A 22068-nucleotide genomic window follows, 5' to 3' on the forward strand; every position below is an offset into this window, starting at 1 on the left:
CTAGATTGTTGGGGACAATATGCTAACTCTTTAAACTGCTTAGAGAGGGCTATAAAAGCACCGTGAAGTGGTATATAAGTTCAACGGCTATTGCTATAGTGCTATTAGTGTATGTTGATGTTTTTTTAAATACCTTTTTTAAAATTGAAGAAATAACATAGAGACAAAATACCTTCATATTATAAAACAAAACCAAAAATGGCGTGGAGGAAAATGAAGCTCATATTTTGAGAGTACAGAATTGTTTGCTAATGCACCTATAAATGAGGAGAACCAGAAAAAACAAAACAAATAATCAACGTTTAATATATTTGTCCAAAATGAGATTTGAAGCAGAGAGGCAATCTATCAAGAAAAACCTGCTCTGTGTCAAACCATTTGGTAACCGTTCCATTAATTCTCAGATATCCTACAAATATACATATTACATTTGTTATTTTTTTAAGATTAATATTATCAGGTTTTGGTCTTGACTGATTGATTATGCATGATTCCACAGTCCCTGCTGGGAGAAATATGTAATAGTGAGGAGGTGAAGGAGGAGATGGTCATATTTCATCCAATTTCCAGTCCGCCTTCCTCCCTGTTGGAAACTTCAATAGGGTTGATCTTCTCAGTAGAAAACCAATAAGCTTCAATATATTTGGTGTTCCTCTATTGAATTTTTTTTTAAAATTCCTTTTCTATCTCCCATTAATCTCCTGGTGTCAAGATTCTCATTCATTTCTTTTGTCTACTTCCTGAACCTTCATGGATAGATTTCTTTACCTTTTTAATGCAAATTATAATGCCCCTCCCCCTCTCTCTTTCTGTCTCTCTCATGTGCATACACATGTGTTTTGTGTCTGTTTTTAAGGCAGGAAGAGAGGAGAGAGAGAGAGAAGGAGGAGGAGGAAGAAGTGGAGGAGGACGAGGATGAGAAAGGAGGAGAAGGAGGAGGAGGAAGAGGGGGAGGAGGGGAAGGAGGAGGAAGAGAAGGAGGAGGAGGAGGAAGGAGGAGGAAGAGGAGGAAGAGGAGGAGGAGAATGAGGAGGAGGAAGAGGAGAAGGAGGAGGAGAAGGAGGAGGAAGAGGAGGAGGAGAAGGAAGAGAAGGAGGAGGAAGGAGGAGGAAGAGGAGGAAGAGGAGGAGGAAAAGGAGGAGGAGGAGGAGGAGGAGGAGGAGGAGGAGGAGGAGGAGGAGGAGGAGGAGAAGGAGGAGGAGAAAAGAATCAACTCTCTGTCCAGGTTCTTGACAGGAAGAGAGGAAGGGAGAGAGAGAGAATGGGAGGGAGGGAGGAACAGGGAGAGGGTGGAGGCAGGAAAGAATCAACTCTCTGTCCAGGTTCTTGATAGTCATAAACTATAGACTATGTCTGCTTTATTTTCAGGATCTTTGGATGAATTGTATCAAGACTTTAATTTCTCCCTTGCATTTGGGCTTTATTTCAGTTTTAATCTTTCATAATAAAACTCTTCTATACCCTGGTGACGTGCAAACTTTCCCTTGCCAATTTATACAGGTTCTTATCTTCCGCAGCCATTGTACCTATAGTGCAGCTGCCACAGATGTTTTTTGAAATGCATGCTGAACAAGCTCAAGTGAAATGCTGATTTCCATCTCTCCTCCTCCTCCTTTACCACTTCTGTGTCAAGGGAGATACAAAGTTTTGGTTCTGCCTCATGCTTTTTCACCTTCTCTTTTTATGTATGCCTTCTCACTAAAATAATATATGAGATCCAAAAGGTGCCACAACAGTATCCCAGAATACTACTAGGTGAGGTCATTTCAAGTTAGACATCTTACTGATTTTTGGCTTTTGTTTTCTCTTAATTTCCTGTTTTCAGAATGTTGTTTTGTTCTGTTATTCGTATTTCCTTATCATCCCCACTCCCTCTTTAATTGTGTCTGATTCTTGGAAACTTCCAGGAGAAAGGGTTTTTTTTGACAAGGTTTTCCAGAGGTGGTTTTGCCATTGCCTCCTTCCTAGGGTTGAGAGAAAGTGACTGGCTCAAGGTCACCCAATTGGCTTCATGTCCATGGTGGGCTGCCATTCTGTTAAGCGACACATCGCAAGCTGACAGCCTGATTTCAGTAATGAGGGGAGGGAACAGTAGACGTAGAGATGCAGTGAGCAGACTCAGAGGAATCAAAACCAAGCAATACAATACAATAATACAATACAATACAATACAATACAATACAATACAATACAATACAATACAATACAATACAATACAATAGTAGAGTTGGAAGGGACCTTGGAGGTCTTCTAGTCCAACCCCCTGCCTAGGCAGGAAACCCTACACCGTTTCAGACAAATAGCTATCCAACATCTTCTTAAAGACTTCCAGTGTTGGGGCATTCACAACTTCTGGAGGCAAGCTGTTCCACTGATTAATTGTTCTAACTGTCAGGAAGTTTCTCCTCAGTTCTAAGTTGCTTCTCTCCTTGATTAGTTTCCACCCATTGCTTCTTGTTCTACCCTCAGGTGCCTTGGAGAATAGTTTGACTCCCTCTTCTTTGTGGCAACCCCTGAGATATTGGAACACTGCTATCATGTCTCCCCTAGTCCTTCTTTCTCTTAAGCTAGACATACCTAGTTCCTGCAACCGTTCTTCATATGTTTTAGTCTCCAGTCCCCTAATCGTCTTTCTTGCTCTTCTCTGCACTCTTTCTAGAGTCTCCACATCTTTTTTACATCGTGGCGACCAGAACTGAATGCAGTACCATCCCATAAGACGCACCAGCCTTTTCAAGGTCACACCAAAAGAATGAGGGTGAGCACGTGAAGACGGGGAGTGTTTCCCAAACAATTTGTTCACACCTGAATGGACATTGACTGATAACCAGGGGAGCTGGCTGGGAAGAAGGGAAAGTTAATTGGATCCTTTGCGCACAAAAATCTCAGATCCAGCTTTGCCTCTTCTGTAACCACTTTGGCTTTATATATACTTTTGGCTAATCATAGGCCAGGAGTCTTTATTTTCTAATTGACCAAGACCATTGACATTAATCTGGATCTTTTAGAATTCATGGTCTTCCAGTTTCGAGCCTGATGCCTTAACTACTACACTAAACTAATTCTCTTCTGATTATTAATTTTGGACAAATTAAAATAGGACATATAGATTTTTTTGTCTCCTTTAGCAAATCATCATATCTTGTTAATGCTCTTGAGGAAACCTTGGAAATCTATAAAACAGCTGAATATTTCATTGTCATTTATTGAAATATTTTAAGTAGAATCCAATAAAGTTCTATTACAGTTTAAAATTTAACTTTATCATCTCCAGGCACTTTATAATAGGGATTTAATCTACCACTCTGGATTTTAGCACCATGCATGTTTGGAAGGAAAGGAGTTAGTTCTTTGGATTATTTTAAGCAAAGAAATCAAACTTTTTAAAAATGGGTGAAATTTTGAGAACATATTGAGAACAGATGCTTTCAAAATATGGCAGATATAACCAGTCATAAAATACTGTTTTATCAAGCTGATAAAGTTGTTTCCCATTAATTGTTTGTAATGTCCCAAGGAGACCTGGTTACACAATGGTTAGAATGAAGTATTGCAGGTAATCTCTGCCTACAGCCTGGAGTTCGATCCTAATGGGCTCAAGGTTGACTCAGCTCTCCATCCTTCTGAGGTCTGTAAAATGGGGACCCAAATTGTTGGGAGCAATATGCTGACTCTGTAAACCGCTTAGAGAGCACTGTAAAGAATTGTGGGGCAGTATATGTGTCTAAGTTCTATTGCTATTTCCATCTCCTCCATATGCTTTGACATTTTTATAGGATGGTGATCCTTCTTTCAAGTCAAGCACTGCAATTCAGTTACCCTCAATCTCATCAATTGGAGAACAGATTACAGATTACTGTTCTCTACCAATTTGCAGGTTGCAGGGATAATCACCAGTTTGGCTCTCGGTTCAAATATTTGTTGTTGTTGCTAGTTGCGAAGTTGTATCTGACCCATCAGGACCCCATGGACAACATTCCTCCAGGACTTCCTGTCCTCTACCATCCTCGGGGGTCCATTCAAGCTCATAGCTACTGCTTCAGTGACTCCATTCAGCCACCTCATTCTCTGCCGTCCCATTCTTCTTTGGCCCTCAATCTTTCCCAGCATGAGGCTCCTCTCCAGTGAGTCCTTCCTTCTCATTAGGTGGGCAAAGTATTTGAGTTTCATCTTCAGGATCTGGTCTTCTAAAGAGGAGTCTAGGACTGACCAGTTTGATCACCTTGTAGTCCAAGGGACTCGCAGGAGTCTTCTCCAGCACAATAGTTCAAAGGCCTCCATTCTTTGGTGCTCAGCCTTTCTTATGGTCCAACTTTCACAGCCATACATTGCAACTGGGAAAACCATAGCCTTGATTATACACATTTTTGTTGGCAGGGTAATGTCTCTGCTTTTTAGTATGGTATCTAGATTTGCTAGGTTCAAATATAAATTACTGCAAAACTCAGCAACCTTTATAAGTAGATTATTGAGATGCATAGAAGACACACTGGAGGTGCATGAACCACATAGAAGGAAAAGCAGGAGGCATAAGAACAGATTCCAGCCATTCCCAGATCCTGCACAAATTAAATTTCTCCATACATATAAGTGTATGTAGAGTTAATTAAAAGTGTGGCCTTAATTACTTAACATCTAAGCCTTGCTTTCTCCTTCTGCTGTAATTCTATTCACTAAGCACTATGACTTTTGATTGGCATGCAAATGACTTTTCAAAGAAAAGTGTAATTACTCACTAGTCTCTAAAGAGTTTGCAACTTTTTTTTTTTGTAATATCTTCTCAAAATACAAAAAGAATGCCTATCCTGTGTTTATTGGCATGATTTGTGATCAGTTTGCTATTTGTTGACCTGGCTCCTCCCCCCCCCCCGGGCAAATCCGTGTTTTTTTTTTCTCTGTGGGCAAGTCACTATTTTAACTCTTTTATCCACAAAATATTGAGATGTAGGTATAGATCAAATCATTCCACCTTGAAGATGAGCTTTTAGCTTTACCTGAAGTTATATTGTTGGAAGATGGAGACTGCTTGAAAGAATGGTTTTAATGGTGGACAGGACCATATGGTTTGAGGTCTTGGGCAAAAAGGCACATAAGAGAGAGAGAGAGAGAGAGGGGGGGGGGAGATATTTATATCCTCTGTTGGGCTTTGACTTTTAGCTTCTATTCTGATTGGTTGTCAGACTCCCATGAGGCCATGCTGTAAGCTGCCTGAGTCCCAGGCTTGGTTGAGCCTCGCTGGGTGATGATGTAATGAAAGGGCTTTGGGATTCCTATTATGGCTCTGCCTGAAGGAGAGAGATCTTTGTTATGTGGAATAGACTGGCCCAGGCCTAAATGGTCCGTTGACAAAGGTGGGGGGGATGAGTTTCTGTCTCCATTTTAAGGGAAATATTCTGTCCTTTTAATATTTCCTAAAATATTTCATTTTTTCTAGGAGAAGGGTGGGTGTTAACTTCCTACACCAGCAATACTGGATGCTTTCTACTGCCTTCTTCTAAGATGGTGTTTTGTTTTGTTTTTCATTTTTCTGGCATAGCTAACAGACCTGGAATTAATAAAGGAGAATATTTGTAGCTTAGGGTTGAAATGAAGGATCCTTAGTGCCCTCTGATCTTGGTTGTTTCCTTGCAAATATTTCATTATCCCAACCAGGTAACACCATCATGATGATGTTACCTACTTTGAGTAATGAAACATCTGCAAAAAAACAACCAAACTCAGAGACCATGAAGGATTCCTCAGACCTGAAATTTCCTGGAAGAGTCTTATCCAAGAAGACTGTAGAGATTCTCAGTCATACACATCATGGTTGTCCCAAAGGTGCTTTTTTTCCAGGAGGCAACTGGACTTTCTTGTTTTTCCTTTTGAAGATGTTTTGTTTCTCATCCAAGAAGCTTCTTCAGCTCTAACAGAATAGTGGAACATGTAAGGATTTATATTTCTTGCAGACAGCTGGTAATTTGCATCCTTTTAGAGGGTCATTGAAGCACTTGGAGGTTTATCTGTGTCCTTAGGGTCATCTGATTAATGCTCCTTGTCAAGGTACTGAGGATTTAATAGCTGCCAGCTGGTGTAAAGTTGTAAGCTGTAATCAGTAAGCTAATGTAATGTGGCTGATGCAATGAGGAGGATTCACAATATATATAGGTGGCTATTAGAGGACATTTCTCTCTCTCATCAGGTATTCATTTCTCTCCTTGTGTCCATAGTGAGTGGTAATGAATTTTTATCTACCACGTGTTTGTCTGTATATATTTCTATATATGTAAACAACTGTTAATTGTCTAGAAGGCTCTGTGCACTGTGTTATTGCTCCTGGGTCTATCTCATAATACTAGTCACGTTGCCAAAACTCTGACACTCCTGGTTTCTGTAGTCTGCAATTGTTTTCCCTCTGGAAATCCATTTCTACTCCCACACCATTCCAAGGGGGATCATCCCAAATTGTATTTAAGATCTTTAAGATCTGTATCTTTAAGAAGATGTTGGATAGCCATTTGTCTGGAACGGTATAGGGTTTCCTGCCTAGGCAGGGGGTTGGACTAGAAGACCTCCAAGGTCCCTTCCAACTCTACTATTGTATTGTATTATTGTATTGTATTGTATAGCGGAAAGTCTGTAGAGATTCTCAGTCACCAGGTCATGGTAGTCCCAAAGGTGCTTTTTCAGGAGGCAATTGGACTTTTTTTTTGTTTTTTCTTTCTTTTGAAGACGTTTCGCTTCTCATCCAGGAAGCTTCTTCAGCTCTGACTGGATGGTGGGGAATGGAAGGATTTATATTCCTTGCAGACAGCTGGTCATTTGCATTCCTTTCATCCAAGAAGTAACTAGCCTCAAGTCTGCTTAGCTTCTGAGCCTAGAGTTGGTCATGCAAGACCCACTACCTGTAGTTGAGAAACAAATTAACTGACAAAAACGCTAGGATCCAGCTCTGCAAACTGAATGCAGGAAGAGATGCTCTGACATAGTTCCGAAGAGTATCGTTTAGCTTTAGATATTTGTTTTTATAGCACAACTCCCTGGATCAAATAGAGAAAATCTGAAGTGGCCAATTCAATTTTGCTTTTAACCTCTGAAGTAGAAAGTAATTAGAAATTTTCCCCAGAATTACCTGACTATTACCCCATTTCAGTGTATTAGATTCTCAAGCGCCCTTGAGCGCCTGTCATATAGATATAGTGGTTTGTCAATTGGAACTCAAGTTGGAGTCTCTTAATTAGGGATGTGCCGAAGTAGCTGAATGTAATGTGCAAAAGCTGGCAGGCAGTTCTCTCCCTGACCCTATTCCTACTTAATGACAGCTCGGCTGATTAATGTCTACAGAAACCACACATCCATTTTTTTTTTCCTCCTGCAAAACATCCATAAAAGTTTCAGTGGCGATGATATCATTGACTTACATTTTGCCCGTGATTTTCCTCACTCCTTCGGGAGATCTTTTATGATCTTTCACAAACATTACTACAATGGAACATTCTCTGTGCGCTTTAATTGTTTAACAGTGTGTTGCCTGGCCCTTTCATTATTGAGACCCTGAAGTCTGGCTTTGATAGCTCCTTGGATTGTTGGTGTGGAAAGAGGATTTGCCCCTGGTATGGACTAGTGCAGCGATGGCGAACCTTTTTTAGCTGGCGTGCCACAAGTGGGGGGAGCGCAGGGGGGTCGTGTGTGGGCGTGCCGCACCCACAATGCAATGCTCGACCCCCCAGTGTGCATGCGTGCACAAAGGGCGCGACCCCCCCATTTTTACATGTTTTTTTCGCCCTCCCCATGCTCCAGAGGCTTTATAGGAGACTGGGGAGGTTGAAAAGAGCCTCCCCCACCCCCCCCGGAGGACCTCCGGAGGCTTCAGGGACTGTCCGGAGGCTTCCCTGATGCCTTCGGAGCGCTCAAAACGACCCTCCGAGCAAACCAGAAGTGACTTCCAGTTTGCTCGGAGCGTCGTTTTAAGCGTTCCGAAGGCTTCAGGGACGGTCCGGAGGCTTCCCTGATGCCTTCGGAGCATTTAAAACGACCCTCCGGTCCCTGAAGCCTCCGGAGGGCCTCTGGGGGGGGAGGCTCTTTTCGCCCTCCCAGGTTCCTATAAAGCCTCTGGAGCATGGGGAGGGCGAAAAAATGGCTTTTTAAAACGGTGAACTCAGCTGGCCAGTGCGCGCATGCCACCTGTGGCACACGTGCGATAGGTTCGCCATCACTGGACTAGTGTCAATGTTTGGCGTATTTGCAGGCCAGCTTTATTGTGGAAAGAGAAGGTTTTCAAGATGTAAATTACAAGTAAAATCCTTTAATAGGGCAAGATGAAGATGGGGAGGAGATTTCAGAAAAGAGAAACTATTTGAATTTCTCAGCATAAGCTTTTTAACATAGCATAGCGTAGTGGAGCAGAACAGAACAGAATGGAACAACATCACATCACATCACAACACAGTGTAACAAAGCATAGCATAACACAACAGAACAACATCACATCACAGCATAACACAACACAACACAAGCTTTTTAAGAGAATGTAATCAATAGATTTTGAGACTTCTGAGAAGCTTATGGTTCTGGAAAAGATAGAATAACAGAATTGAAAGGAACTTTGGAGGTCTTCTAGCCCAACCCTCTGCTCAAGCAGGAAACCCTACACCATTTCAGAAAAATGTTGACAATCTCTTCTTAAAAACCTCCAGGAATAGAATAGGGAAACTCTTCTATAAACTCCATAGAAAGAAAGAGAAGGGTATAATTCTTGGAAAAGTAGAAGGAAAGAGAAGAAGAGGATGACCAACAGCAAAATGGATGAACTCATTTACAGCAGTGATGGGTGGATCATCAATGGAAGACCTGAAGGACCAGGTGCCAGATTTATCATCCTGAAGTAGATCTACCTAAGTGGTCATTAAGAGTCAGTAAGATAAAGGTAAAAGTTCCTCTCGCACATATGTGTTAGTCGTTCCCGACTCTAGGGGGTGATGCTCATCTCTGTTTCAAAGCCGAAGAACCAGCGCTGTCCAAAGATGTCTCCATGGTCATGTGGCCAGAATGACTAAGCGCCGAAGGTGCATGGAATGCTGTTACCTTCCCACCAACGTGGTCCCTATTTTTCTACTTGCATTTTTACATGCTTTCAAACTGCTAGGTTGGCAGGAGCTGGGACAAGTAACAAGAGCTCGCTCCATTACGCGTCACTAGGGATTCGATCCACCGAAGAGCCGACCTTTCTGATTGACAAGCTCAGCATCTTAGCCACTGAGCCACTTAAGAGTCAGTACTGAATTATCATAATCATGATAATTATCCTTTAGATGGATTTAAGATTAAGAAATAATTATCCTTTAGATGGATTTAAGATTAAGAAATTCTTCTCCCTTACATCTTTCTACCAAACCTTATTGGCAAGAGCACTCAGAGAAAAGCTGAAGCTGCAGATAAGTGCATGTGGGAGTAGAAATATGCCTCAAAGCATCAAGGTACAGATCACCTGGATTATGCTGTTGCACAAGGTCTATTTCAGATGGCAAGTTTAAATATTCTATTCCATGAGGGGGGAAAAGTCTTTTGCCTTGAACACACAAAACAGAAGGATCCTCTCTAGCTATCCCAATGATAATTTTGTAAATTACTAAGAGCATCCTTCAAAACATTCGGGGAAGGAGGGAGGGACCTTTGTCAAAGATCAAGATGTCCTTCTAAATGAGCATTGTGCCATTTAGATAGACTAGCCTGGCAAAGCCTGGTTCCCACTTTTAACCAGCAAGCAAAGAGCCTGTGGCTTTTAAGGGCAGAAGATGGCAGGGAGTCAATATCTTTTACAGTGTTACGGTTCCAGAGAAGATTTTAAACGTTATCACTTTACATGGCTTAGCTCTGAGTTCTACCCTGTCAGGGTTCCAAGTAAGACACCCATAGTAAATGGAACTCCGAGGCGGGTAGATTCCTCACAAAATAGTTTTATTTGACATATCAGATTGGCACAGGCTGGTGAAAACTGACTCTGAAAGTTCCCGCAGTTTTCACCTTATTAAAAGTAAAAGATTTCTCCCTTCCCCAAACAACCAGTCACGTGGTCCAATCAAGGTGTCATCTGGTTGCCTGGTAACTTCACTCCTCCTCTCTCCAGCTACCTGTGGGAATGTCCTTGGTTCCCAGGAGAAAGTATTCTGTTTTGGCTACAAATTCCAATTATCTCCATTTCCTTCCTCCCTATACCCCAGCTCCAGTGTGGCAACACTGAAGTGTCAAAATGGCCTCGGTCAGGTCAGCTTCAGGGGTGACATATCCAGGACCATTTTCTCCAGTCACCTAAGTGCATGTTCCAGGACATCCATTTAGCAGAGTTGTCCAACCTTTAAGACAACTTGACGATTTGTGGACTTCAACTCCCAGATATTCCCACTACTGTCTGGGGAATTCTGGGAGTTGAAGTTCACAGGTCTCAAAGTTGCCAAGGCTGGACATCCCTGGGATGGAGACTGGCAGCGAATTCTTCTCTGTTGCTCTACGTGCTTTGGGGTATAATTTCCCTCCTAAGATAGAGTCAGCTCCCCCACTTTATTAACATTTTGTAAACTGCTCAAAAGACAGTAATTTAAAAGTACATTTAATAATAATTGCAGCAAACCTCCTTCATTGATTTCATTTCTTCAATTTTTAAAGCTGTCCGTGCATTTGAGTGTCGTTTTTAAAGTTGGATCTTTATTTTAGTAATAGTGTAGTACATACTAGCACAGATATTATGTATATGACACGTATCAGCATAGATATCAGGCAGTGGTGGGTTCTGGATCCCGTCGCAACTGGTACGCTGCGACAGAGCTGGGTGTCCTCCACATGCATATGTGCTGTGCATGCATGCGTACCATCACCCTACGATGCTCCAGCTGCTTGACAGAGCATTGCGCAGGCGCTGTACTCTGCCTGCGCAGGCACAGATGCCCCTGTCAGCTCAAATAGAAGTAAGGAGAGCGGGCGGGCCCTCTGCAGCACCATAACGGAACAGTGCCTGCGGCTCCCAGCAGGCACCAGTACAGTAAAGGGGCATAACGGCTGGAACCCACCACTGATATCAGGTAGATACATATGATCTATTGGCAGAGAGAATTGCCATGCCTCCACTGTGTTACTCCCCAGCAGTAACACAGAGGGTAAGTTTTCTTTAAAAGGCGCACAATCACCAAACCGGTTATTAAACCGGCAGGATCTCACCACTGGATATGATCTATTGATTAACCACATAATCGATTGATCAAGTGATCTCTAGATAGAGCATAAATACACAGTATTTACTAGCATAGCTATCATATATTCAATCCATGTATTAGATAGTAATGTAAGCCTTTGAGAGTAATTTGATTGGCGGGTGACAAATTTAAAACACTTTGTATCATTTCTAAGCCTACCCAGCTTTTCAGGACCATGCTGAATTGACCACATGAATTTTTCTTAGCTTCTCATGGAAACTGTGCTGTTCTCCTAGGGGAGGAGACAACAAGAAGTGCATTTATTAATGGTTATTTTCATTCTCTTGCAATGTTGGTTTCGAGCAACCATTGTTGTTTACTTTGTTTTTGTTGGAGATAGTAGGGCTGGTGGAGATTTTGAAGATTCACTATGAACTGCAGGCCTATCAATCCAACATTCCTGAATCTGAACATTACCCAGATGTGTTTGAGCTTCAACTTCCAGACTTCTCATCCAGCCCCCAAATTTGGTTAAAAAATTCAAGAGTTAGAATACTGACCAAGAATTTGTGAAATAACACTTTCCTATGAATGGCAGTCTCCACAATCTATACCAAGATAGTACTCTAATAATATATGGCACAAATAATATTTTTCAAGAGAGAAATCCTCTGTTCTTTTTCTCGTTTTCTTTAGTGCCTGGTAGAGGCTTGGCAAAAACAAACCACTATTGTACCACTGTTTTTGCACACTACAGCTTTTAAAAGCAAGGCAAAACAAAACAAAACAGGAACGGAAAATGAATTGAACCACCTGATCCAGAAGGTGAAGCTTTCAAGTCAACCTCACCTCTGGTGACTTAGAGACATATCCATGCCGTTTCCTTGGCAACAGTGCAGAAGTGGTTTGCCATGGCTGTCTTCTGGGATATTTTTCCAACTAACCAGTCTAGTTTATAGCCTGATTGTATTCCCTGTTAGTCTATCCTGTGAATATTATCCAGCTTTGAGTCTGCATGGCCAGCTCAATGTCACTCATCAAGGCTCCGTTTTCAGCTGTGACAGCCTCCTGCAGCCCTCTGCCAGCAAAAACTGAGCTCAGGGAGGATGTGCATGGCCTATCTGGGCTCCATTTTTGGCTGCAACAGCCTCCTGCAGCCCTATGCCAGTGTAAACAGGCTCTCCAGGCCCTAGGTTTGCTTGTGGAGAGCTGCAGGAGACCATCACAACCAAAAACGGTGCCCGGGAGGTCCACGCAGAGCCCTCCCGAACTCCATTTCTCCTAGCAGAGGCACCACAGGCTGGTCCTTCACTGTTTCCATGGTGGCTCCATGGGCTGGATCCAAGCATCCCATGGGCTGGATCCAGCTTGCCTGCCTTGAGTTTGACACCCCTGTTTCATGGGATTTAGTCTAGATTAGAGGTGGGGAATGGTGGACTTTTTATGATTTGTGAACTTCAATTTCCAGAATTCCTGAATCAGTCATACGCACTCAAGATTCTGGGAATTGAAATTCACAGGCATAAAGGGGCCATCGTTCCACACCTATGGTCTAGATCAGGGGTGTCCAAACTTGGCAACTTTAAGACTTGTGGACTTCAACTCCCAGAATTCCCCAGCCAGCTGGCTGGGGAATTCTGGGAGTTGAAGTCCACAAGTCTTAAAGTTTCCAAGTTTGGACACCCCTGGTCTAGGTCATCAATAGCTTAGTGTATCATCAATAGCTTAGTGTTACATCTTACTTTGACACCAACCTCAACCCCACTTCCAAAGCCCCGGAAGTGTCATTTATTTATTATTAGATTTATTATTGTGTTCTATATGGAGCAAAGTAAATAAATCTAATGATAAATAAATAAAATCTATCTTCATCCTTCTTTATTCTCTATCTTTCTTGCTGAAGAAGATCACTTTTAGCTCTTATTGTAAAAGATGGGGGGGGCGATTTCATCTCAATGATCAAGTTCTATCTGTAAATCTCATTTTGAGATTGGTACAGTAAATTAGAAAATCCTTTATTGCTTTTTTTTTGACACATTACCAATGCTTTCTTCTTTTCAAATGCCGACTTCCTTATAGAATAAGCACTTGAGAAAGAGTCAGCACTATGGTATATTACTGAATGTGATGTCAGAGAAATGCATTAATTTAGGAAGTTGGGTCTTTTCAGAAATATGAATCAGTCTTGAGCGCGGCTGTTTTGCAGTTTACTCATAAACCAAAGGCTAGAAATAAGTAATAATGCTGGGTTTTTTTCCATAACAAATTTTATTTTCTGTCCCAGAAAGTATGTGCGGAGGGTCATTGGTCTTTTTCTCACCACAGTTTTCAGAACTCACTTGATTAAATCCCAAGGAGTAAGGCATAATTTTAATGTTTCCCCCCCCTGTCTTTCATTTTTTTTAATGTTACATTCATTTCATTCTGCTTCTTTATGGATGTGACGAGGTTGACTTTTAATCTGGAGGTCTGTTGATTTGGAAAGGTGGCAACTGACCCAGAAATGCACAACTGTGGAGGAGTTTTTTGGGAAAAGAAATGATAGACTAGGATTACTGGGAGTATGTTGTGTCATGTGACTTTCCCTTTCTGCTCAGCTGGAGCACCTTCTCCTTCTGTATTGGGGAAATGTCTATCTCAGGGTCTTTTGTCCAGTTGCCCCCACCCCAAATTCCAAACCCCCAGGAATTCCCCATCTCTCAAATTTTTGGTTGGACTAGCAGCATGCCCTCTAGTCACGGAGGAGTTGGATCTTCTCCTGGAGTTCAAGCAGGGGTGGGATCCTACCTGTTTAACAACTGGTTCTCTGAGCACATGCTTTGTGCATGCTGTGCACATATGCACAGTTTAGAGAGAACTTATCCTTCTGCTGGGGAGGAAAACTGCGGATGTACAGCAATCCACTCTGTTGCGTGACTCAGCTGAGAAGATAAAGGTGAGTAAAGCACAGAGGTTGGCAGGTAGGCCCACTTCATTGTCAGAGAGAACCAGTTCGCTCACGCTGATTTTCGGAGTTACTGGTTCACCCGAACTGGTCTGAACCGGGAGAATCCCACCCCTGGGCACAAGTCCCTGACATACCGTGTTTTTCAGAGTATAAGACGCACATTTTTCCCTCAGAAAAGAGGCTGAAAATCTGGGTGCATCTTATACACTGAATACAGCATTTTTTGCCTTCTGAAATCCTGCCCTCTTCACCAAAATGGCCATGCAGAGCCTGTATGAAGCTTTCAGACTGCTCCTGGGCGCTGGGGAGGGCAGAAATGAGTGAAAAACAGGGGGGTTGCTCAATTTCCCCCCCCCAGTCCCCAGGAGCACTCTATAAGCCTTCTAAAGGCTATGCGTGCAATTTCTTTGACAAAAAACGGGCCCATATTTGCAAAGAAATGGGCCATTTTTTGCTCATTTTTTTGGGGGGGGGGGGGGAAACCTCCCCAGGAACACTCTACAAGCCTCCTAAAGGCTATTCATGCCAGTTTTCTGAAAAAATGGGCCCATTTTTGCGAAAAATGGGCTGTTTTTGGAAGGTTTACAAAGTGCAAAAACTTTTTTTTTTAAATTTGCCTCTTCAAAACCTTGGTGCATCTTATACTCCAGTGTGTCTCATAATCAGAAAAATATGGTATATACATTTTGCTGCACAGGGCTGAAACCCTGCAGATTCTGACCGGTTCTGCAGAACTGGTAGCGGAAATTTTGAATAGTTTGGAGAGCCAGCAAATGCCACCTCTGGCTGGCTCCATGGTGAGGTGGGAATGGAGTTTTTGCAGTATCCTTCCCCTGCCACGCCCACCAAGCCACGCCCACATGAGCGTTAGTAAAATAAATTGAATTTCACTGTCAGGCCTGTAATTATGTTCCTTTTAGGATCTTTGGCCTGCCACATATTTAAAACATATATATATTATGCTGTTTCATTGGTATAGTAATTGGGAGGGGGGAATAGAAAGGAGTAGGATTGTGGAATGTATTGTTATGGATTTCTTAGAAGCTCAAGGTCGTCTTTTGTCTCCGCACCTCGACACCTGACCGGAAGCAGAGGGGTGTACATGCCAGCGTGGAAGATGAAGATTGGACCATGTGATGAATTATGGGGAGTGGGGATAGATGATGAACTTTCAACTGGGTGAACCCACAGGATGTACGTTAGAGTTGAAATTTCACAGCATAATGCCAAAATGTCTGTCTTATTAAATTGGAGTTTTAAGGATAACTGTCAGGCCTGTAATTGTGTTCCTTTTAGGATCTTTGGCCTGCCACATATTTAAAACATATATATATTATGCTGTTTCATTGGTATAGTAGTTGGGAGGGGGGAATAGAAAGGAGTAGGATTGTGGAATGTATTGTTATGGATTTTCTTAGAAGCTCAAGGTCGTCTTTTGTCTCCGCACCTCGACACCTGGCCGGAAGAAGAGGGGTGTACATGCCAGCGTGGAAGATGAAGATTGGACCATGTGATGAATTATGGGGAGTGGGGATAGATGATGAACTTTTAACTGGGTGAACTCACAGGATGTGCGTTAGAGTTGAAATTCAACAGCATAATGCCAAAATGCCTGTCTTATTAAATTGGAGTTTTAAGGATCACTTTGCCTTGGACAATGATTTAATTCTGCATGATATTTGGAACGCTGACATTCACCACTGTTGCTGCACCAATGGGACTGCTTACTGGAAAATTTTCCATACAACTGCTGAATGGCAACCAAGTCGACCCATTAAGCTCCATGACAATACCACGAACCTTCAAGACCAGAACTGAGTTGCTTTTTCTCCTTTTCTTTACTCTTTAATGTGCATCTGGAGAAGCACTGCAGGAGACTTTGGGCAACCCAGACCTTTTTCAGGGAAAGGCTTGGATTAAGAGACTGCATGCAGGAACTGAATGCAGGAAGAGGAGAAGAGGTTCAGCATAACCGCATTCTAGAATCTCTCAGGATCAGTGGTGGGTTTCAAAATTTTTAGAATCTCTTCTGTAGGTGTGGCCTGCTTTGTGGGAGTGGCTTGCCAGCCATGTGACTGAGTGGGAGTGGCTTGGCAGTCATGTGACTGGGTGGGCATGTCCAACTTGTAAAATGTGGTGAAACTCACTTAATAATGCTCTTGCTTAGCAACCAAAATGTTGGCTGAGAAACTCTGGCATTTGAAGCAATCAAATCTTAAAGCTGTCAAGTTACAAGACCCTTGCACCTCTAACCCTTTAGAAAAAACAACAACCCAGGGGTGTTCAAACCTGACAGCTTTAAGACTTGTGGACTTCAAATCCCAGAATTCCTCCTCCAGTCATGTTTATTTATTTTATTTTTATTTTATTTGACTTCTAGACCGCCCCCTCTCCCCGAAGGGACTTGGGGCGGTGTACAGGTACCAAATTAAAACCATACAAACAATAATAAATATAATTAAAATCGTTGGCTCAGGAACTCTGGCATTGAAGCACACAAGTCTTAAAGCTGTCAAGTTACAAGACCCTTGCACCCCTAACCCTTTAGGAAAAAAAACCCCAGGGGTGTCCAAACTTGACAACTTTAAGACTTGTGGACTTTAACTCCCAGAATTCCTCCTCTCACTTTTCATCTTGATGATGTGTGGAAGGGCCGGGGGAGGAAGCTGGAACCGGTTCTAAACAGCACTGTAGATTTGCGGAACCTCTTCTATAGAAGAGGTTAGAATTGGCAGGGACCCAACTTGCATTTTTACACGCTTATGAACTGCTAGGTTGGCAGACGCTGGGACAAGTAACACGACTCACTCCGTTATGCGGCGCTACGGATTTGAACCAACAAAATGCCTACCTTTCTGATTGACAAGCTCAGCTTCTTCTTTTTTTTTTAATTAAAAGAGTTTTGTACAAACAAATTTTCCCCCTTTTCACCCCCCCTCCACACAATATAAATCTCATACAAATGCTATACCCCCCCAACCCCCCGCAAAAATTCACATTCAAATATTATACCAAACACTTTACCCCCTCCCCTCCCCCCATCTTAAAATAGATTACTCATAACCCCTCTCCTCCCAACAAAAACTATATAAATTACTCTTAAATTAATAATAACACATTGATCATTTTCTAAGCTAATTTAACATCTATAACTCTTAATATAAATTTCTCCTAGCCTAACAATGTTTCATTAGTCCCATCTTCTAATTTATTCATACATATATATTGCCCCACCCTCCACCCTAACCCTCCCCCACCTCCCACACAAACCCACCCCCCTGACTTCCGCTGTATACCACTCTAACAATTCCAAACAGCCCATATACTATTTACTCTGATCATCTATCGGTCTAAACATTCTTACCTAAAGGCTAGATAATAACTCCTAGTCTGGTATTTATTCTGTATATAATCAATCCATTTTGCCCATTCCTGTGTGTAATCCTCCTGTTTCTGAGCTTTTAAGAAAGCTGAAATTTTTGCCATTTCAGCGAACCCCGCCACCTTCTGAATCCATTGATCAATTGTCGGCAAAAAATCTTTTTTCCAATGTTGCGCAATCAACAACCTAGCTGCTGTAACCATATACAAGGCCAATTTTGTTTCCCCTTTGGTAAAATCCTTAACTATACCCAATAAAAACATTTGTGGAGTGAATTGTATTCTTTTCTTAAATACATTCTGCATAACCCACCATATTTTTATCCAAAAAGCTTTAACCTTGTTACAAGTCCACCATACATGAAAAAAGGTAGCATCTAGACACCCGCATCTCCAACATTTTGGTTGAACATTTGGGTACATGCATGATAATTTTTTAGGATCTAAATACCATCTGTAAAACATTTTATAAAAATTCTCCCTTAAATTCTGTGACTGTGTAAATTTAACATTCTGAACCCATATTTTTTCCCACGTTTCCAACATACCCACTTCACCAAAATTCTGAGCCCATTTAATCATACAATCCTTAACCAATTCACTTTCTGAGTCTCTTTCTAACAGTACATTATATATTCTTTTAACTTGTTTTGGACCAGTCTCTTTTATCTGCTTAATCAGTTCCACTTCTTTATCCATAAAGCCGACCCTGCGATCTTCTTCCCATCTCTTCTGAAGCTGTATGTAATGTAACCAATTTAAAGTAATTCCTTCTTCCAACAGCTGTTCCAAAGTTTTTAACTTCCATTCGCCCCCATCAGCAATAAGCACATCTTTATATAAACACCCCCCGAGTGACTTAATATTCATAATCCCCATGGTGTCTGCAAGATCCAACCAAAGCGGTATTTTATAATCCCAATTGGGCCGGTGCTTCTTCCATATTCTCATCAAGGCACTACGGAGAACATGGTTGTTGAACACTTTATCCACCCTGTCTTCATAAAAAAGATATGCATGCCATCCCAGAACAAGATCATGGCCTTCTATATTGAGCAATTCCATTTTTGTTTTCCCGAACCAATCTGCTACATGCGTTAATACCGCAGCTTCATAATACAATCGAAGGTTTGGGAGTCTAAGGCCGCCTCTTTCACGTGTATCTTGCATAATCTTCATCTTTACTCTCGGTTTTTTCTCCTTCCAAACAAATTTATTTAATGTTGTTTGCCAATTTAACAAGGTTTTATCTGACTTGAGCACCGGAATCATCTGGAATAGAAAGATAAATCTAGGTAGAATGTTCATTTTAATTGCTGAGATCCTTCCAAGCAAAGACAATTGTAACTTTTTCCACGCTTCAAGATCTTTCTGTATCTTTTGCCACAACACTTCATAGTTATTTGAGAAAAGTTTTGTGTTTGATTCTGAAATTTGTATTCCTAAATATTTAACTTTAGAAACTATTTCAAAACCTGCTAAACTTACAAGTCTCTTTCTTTGAGTCTCTGTCATGTTTTTAACCATCATTTTCATTTTGTTTTGATTTAGTCTAAACCCAGACACCATGCCAAATTCTATTATGATATTTTTCATCTGGATTATTGATTTCAAAGGATGTGAAAGGGTAACAACCAGATCATCGGCGAATGCTCTAGTTCTGTATTCCTTTTGCCTGATAGCTATGCCATCTAAGGATTTTGAGTCCCGAATTGCGTTCAACAAGACTTCCAAGGTTAAAATAAATAACAATGGGGATAATGGGCAACCTTGTCTTGTGCCTTTTTGTATCTCGAAAGTTGTTGACAAATTTCCATTAATAATAAGTTGTGCATTTTGTTGCTGATAAATTGCTCCAATCACCTGCCGCAATCGTGGTCCCATATCCATCTTTTCCAAAGTCTTGGTTAGAAAGTTCCAATTCACTCGATCGAAGGCCTTCTCTGCATCCAAGAAAACCAGCACTGCAGAGATCTGCTTATTCTTATCAAGATAGTCAATTAAATCTATGAGTTGCCTTACATTCTCCTTCATATGTCTGCCTTCAATAAATCCTGCTTGATCATGATGAATAATCTCTTGAATAACCGGCATCAATCTGTTGGCTAATACTTTAGCAAATATTTTATAATCTGTGTTCAGAAGAGATATCGGCCTGTAATCCTCTGGTTTCTTAGGGCCCTCTTTATCTTTGGGTATCAATGAGATAAAAGCCGCTTTCCATGAGGGAGGTATTTTACCTCCTTGTTGTATATTACAAAATAGTTGTGTAAGATATTCAATCATTTCCAGTTGTAAAGTTTTATAATACATTGCAGTCAAACCATCAGTCCCTGGAGCCTTAGCTAATTTAAGTTGATTTATAACTAAAGTGATCTCATCAGCGGTTATAAGACGTTCCAAATTTGCCTTTTGAAGCACAGAAATTTTTGCAACCCTTTTTCCTTCCAGAAAATCATCTATTAACTTGTTCTGTATATTATCCTGTACATATAGCTTAGTATAATAGTCCACAAATGATTTTTTAATCAACTCTTGTTGATATACCATCTTCCCTCGAAACTCAATTTTATCAATAATTCTGTCATTCATATTCCTTCTCAAAGTATATGCTAACCATCTACCAGGTTTATTAGCGTTGGCAAAGGTGTTATGTTTAGCAAATTGCAAATTGGTTGCTGTTTGTTCTGCTATAAGCATCTGAAATTGATCTTTCAACAGCTTTAGCGCCATCTGGAGCGCCTGGTCATTCGGGTTTATTATAAGCAGCTGTTCTTTGCATTTTATTTCATCTTCCAATTCCATTCTCCTTTTCTGTCTAATTTGTTTGTGTTTAAAGTTCATATGTATCAGGACCCCACGCATATAAGCTTTACTTGCATCCCAAACTATTTCAATGGGAGTGCCCTTATTCATATTAAAACTGAAAAATTCCTTCATGTGTTTTTTAAGTTCATCAACATTTTTTTCATATCTAAATAAATTTTCATTTACTCTCCAAGACCTTCTTGGCCTCATCCCTAATTCAATTTGTAACCACACCGGACTATGATCGCTAAGTGACCTGGCGAAAATCTTGGATTTCTTGGCTTTAGGAAGTAGATCCGGTGTTAACAAAAAGAAATCAATCCTTGAAAAGGATTTATGTCTATCTGAATAGAAAGAAAAATCCATCTCATTTAGATGTTGCGTCCTCCAGACATCTTTTAATTTCAAATCGTCTTGTAAATCAAAAAAAGCCTTTGGTAATTTGGTAGTGAATTTGGTCTTTGTACTCTTGTCTATCTTTGGAGAAATCACTCCATTCCAATCTCCCATTATTAGAATACTCTTAAAGTTCCAGTCTAAAATTTTTAAATGGAGCATCTTATAAAAACTTTCTTGGCATTGGTTAGGAGCATATATTCCTAGCACCAAAATGGAACCGAAGTCTGTATCAAATTGAATTGCTATATATCTACCAGCGTCATCTGCCTCTATAACTTTGAAAATCTTTTATTTATATATATCACCACACCATTTTTCTTTACCAAATCAGAGGCAGCATAAAATGTTCCCAGTTTTGAATTCACTAAGTACTTCTGGTCTTGCAGCCTAATATGAGTCTCTTGAAGGCAAACAACATCATTATTAAAATGCTTCAAATAATAAAATATTTTTTTCCTTTTTTGTGGGGAGTTCATTCCATTCACACAAGCTCAGCTTCTTAACCACTGAGCCACCATGTCCCTTTATGGTGCCCATATATCTATTAAAATATTAAGATACTTTGAGGATCTACTTCCCATTTTGTTCCTCTCAGATTGGATAATATGGATAACCAGGGAAGGTTCAGATATATAAAAATATATGAAAAAAAGTCCATGCAATGCAGAATCCTCTGCCATCTTCCACAAGAAAGTAAATTTCTAAACATTAGCAAGAGAACTTTGAAAAGTAAAGTAGGAAGCTAATACTTTAATGACATCATGTCTTTCTAGAAAGTTCTTTCTTAAAGCCTTTAATCTACATTTAGCACTTACTCTTTTGCTGCATCTTCTGCATTTTTCCCCCTGTACATCCCTATTTTAAGAACAAAAATAATTTTTAAAAAAGAATTTAGAAGTGTTTTCAAGAGGGAGAAAAAAAATAAAACTCTGAAAATTGTAGGACAGATTTTGGCAGTTCAGTAGCTAATTGATTTCCTGTGTATCAACTAGGATGCATTTTGCATTAAAAATAGTTTTTTTTAAGGAATCTAAATATACAGTAAAGCATTTGTCCCACGTGTTGTGATAACTCAGGACTCAATTATTGGGTAGAATTGTTGAGGTATTTTCAACCATTACATACTGACATTTTTAATAATTCTGTCTTAAAAGTTTATTATGAAAATTAGCAAGGCAGGGGAGGGTCAAAATGTACAGGTAGGCAAGGTGAGCATAATTTTGCAAGGTGAGTATCCCTTTTTACTTGTGTATGATGCTCATGAGATACATGAAAAGATGCCGGAGCTTTGATAATCATCACACCTACTAAGTGTGACTGATTACTTTCCCTATCGGTTTGCAAATGTGCATGCACGCGCCCATCCCC

The sequence above is a fragment of the Natrix helvetica genome, assembly GCF_964273705.1.
Source record: "Natrix helvetica genome assembly, chromosome: 3".
Classification (NCBI taxonomy): domain Eukaryota; kingdom Metazoa; phylum Chordata; class Lepidosauria; order Squamata; family Natricidae; genus Natrix; species Natrix helvetica.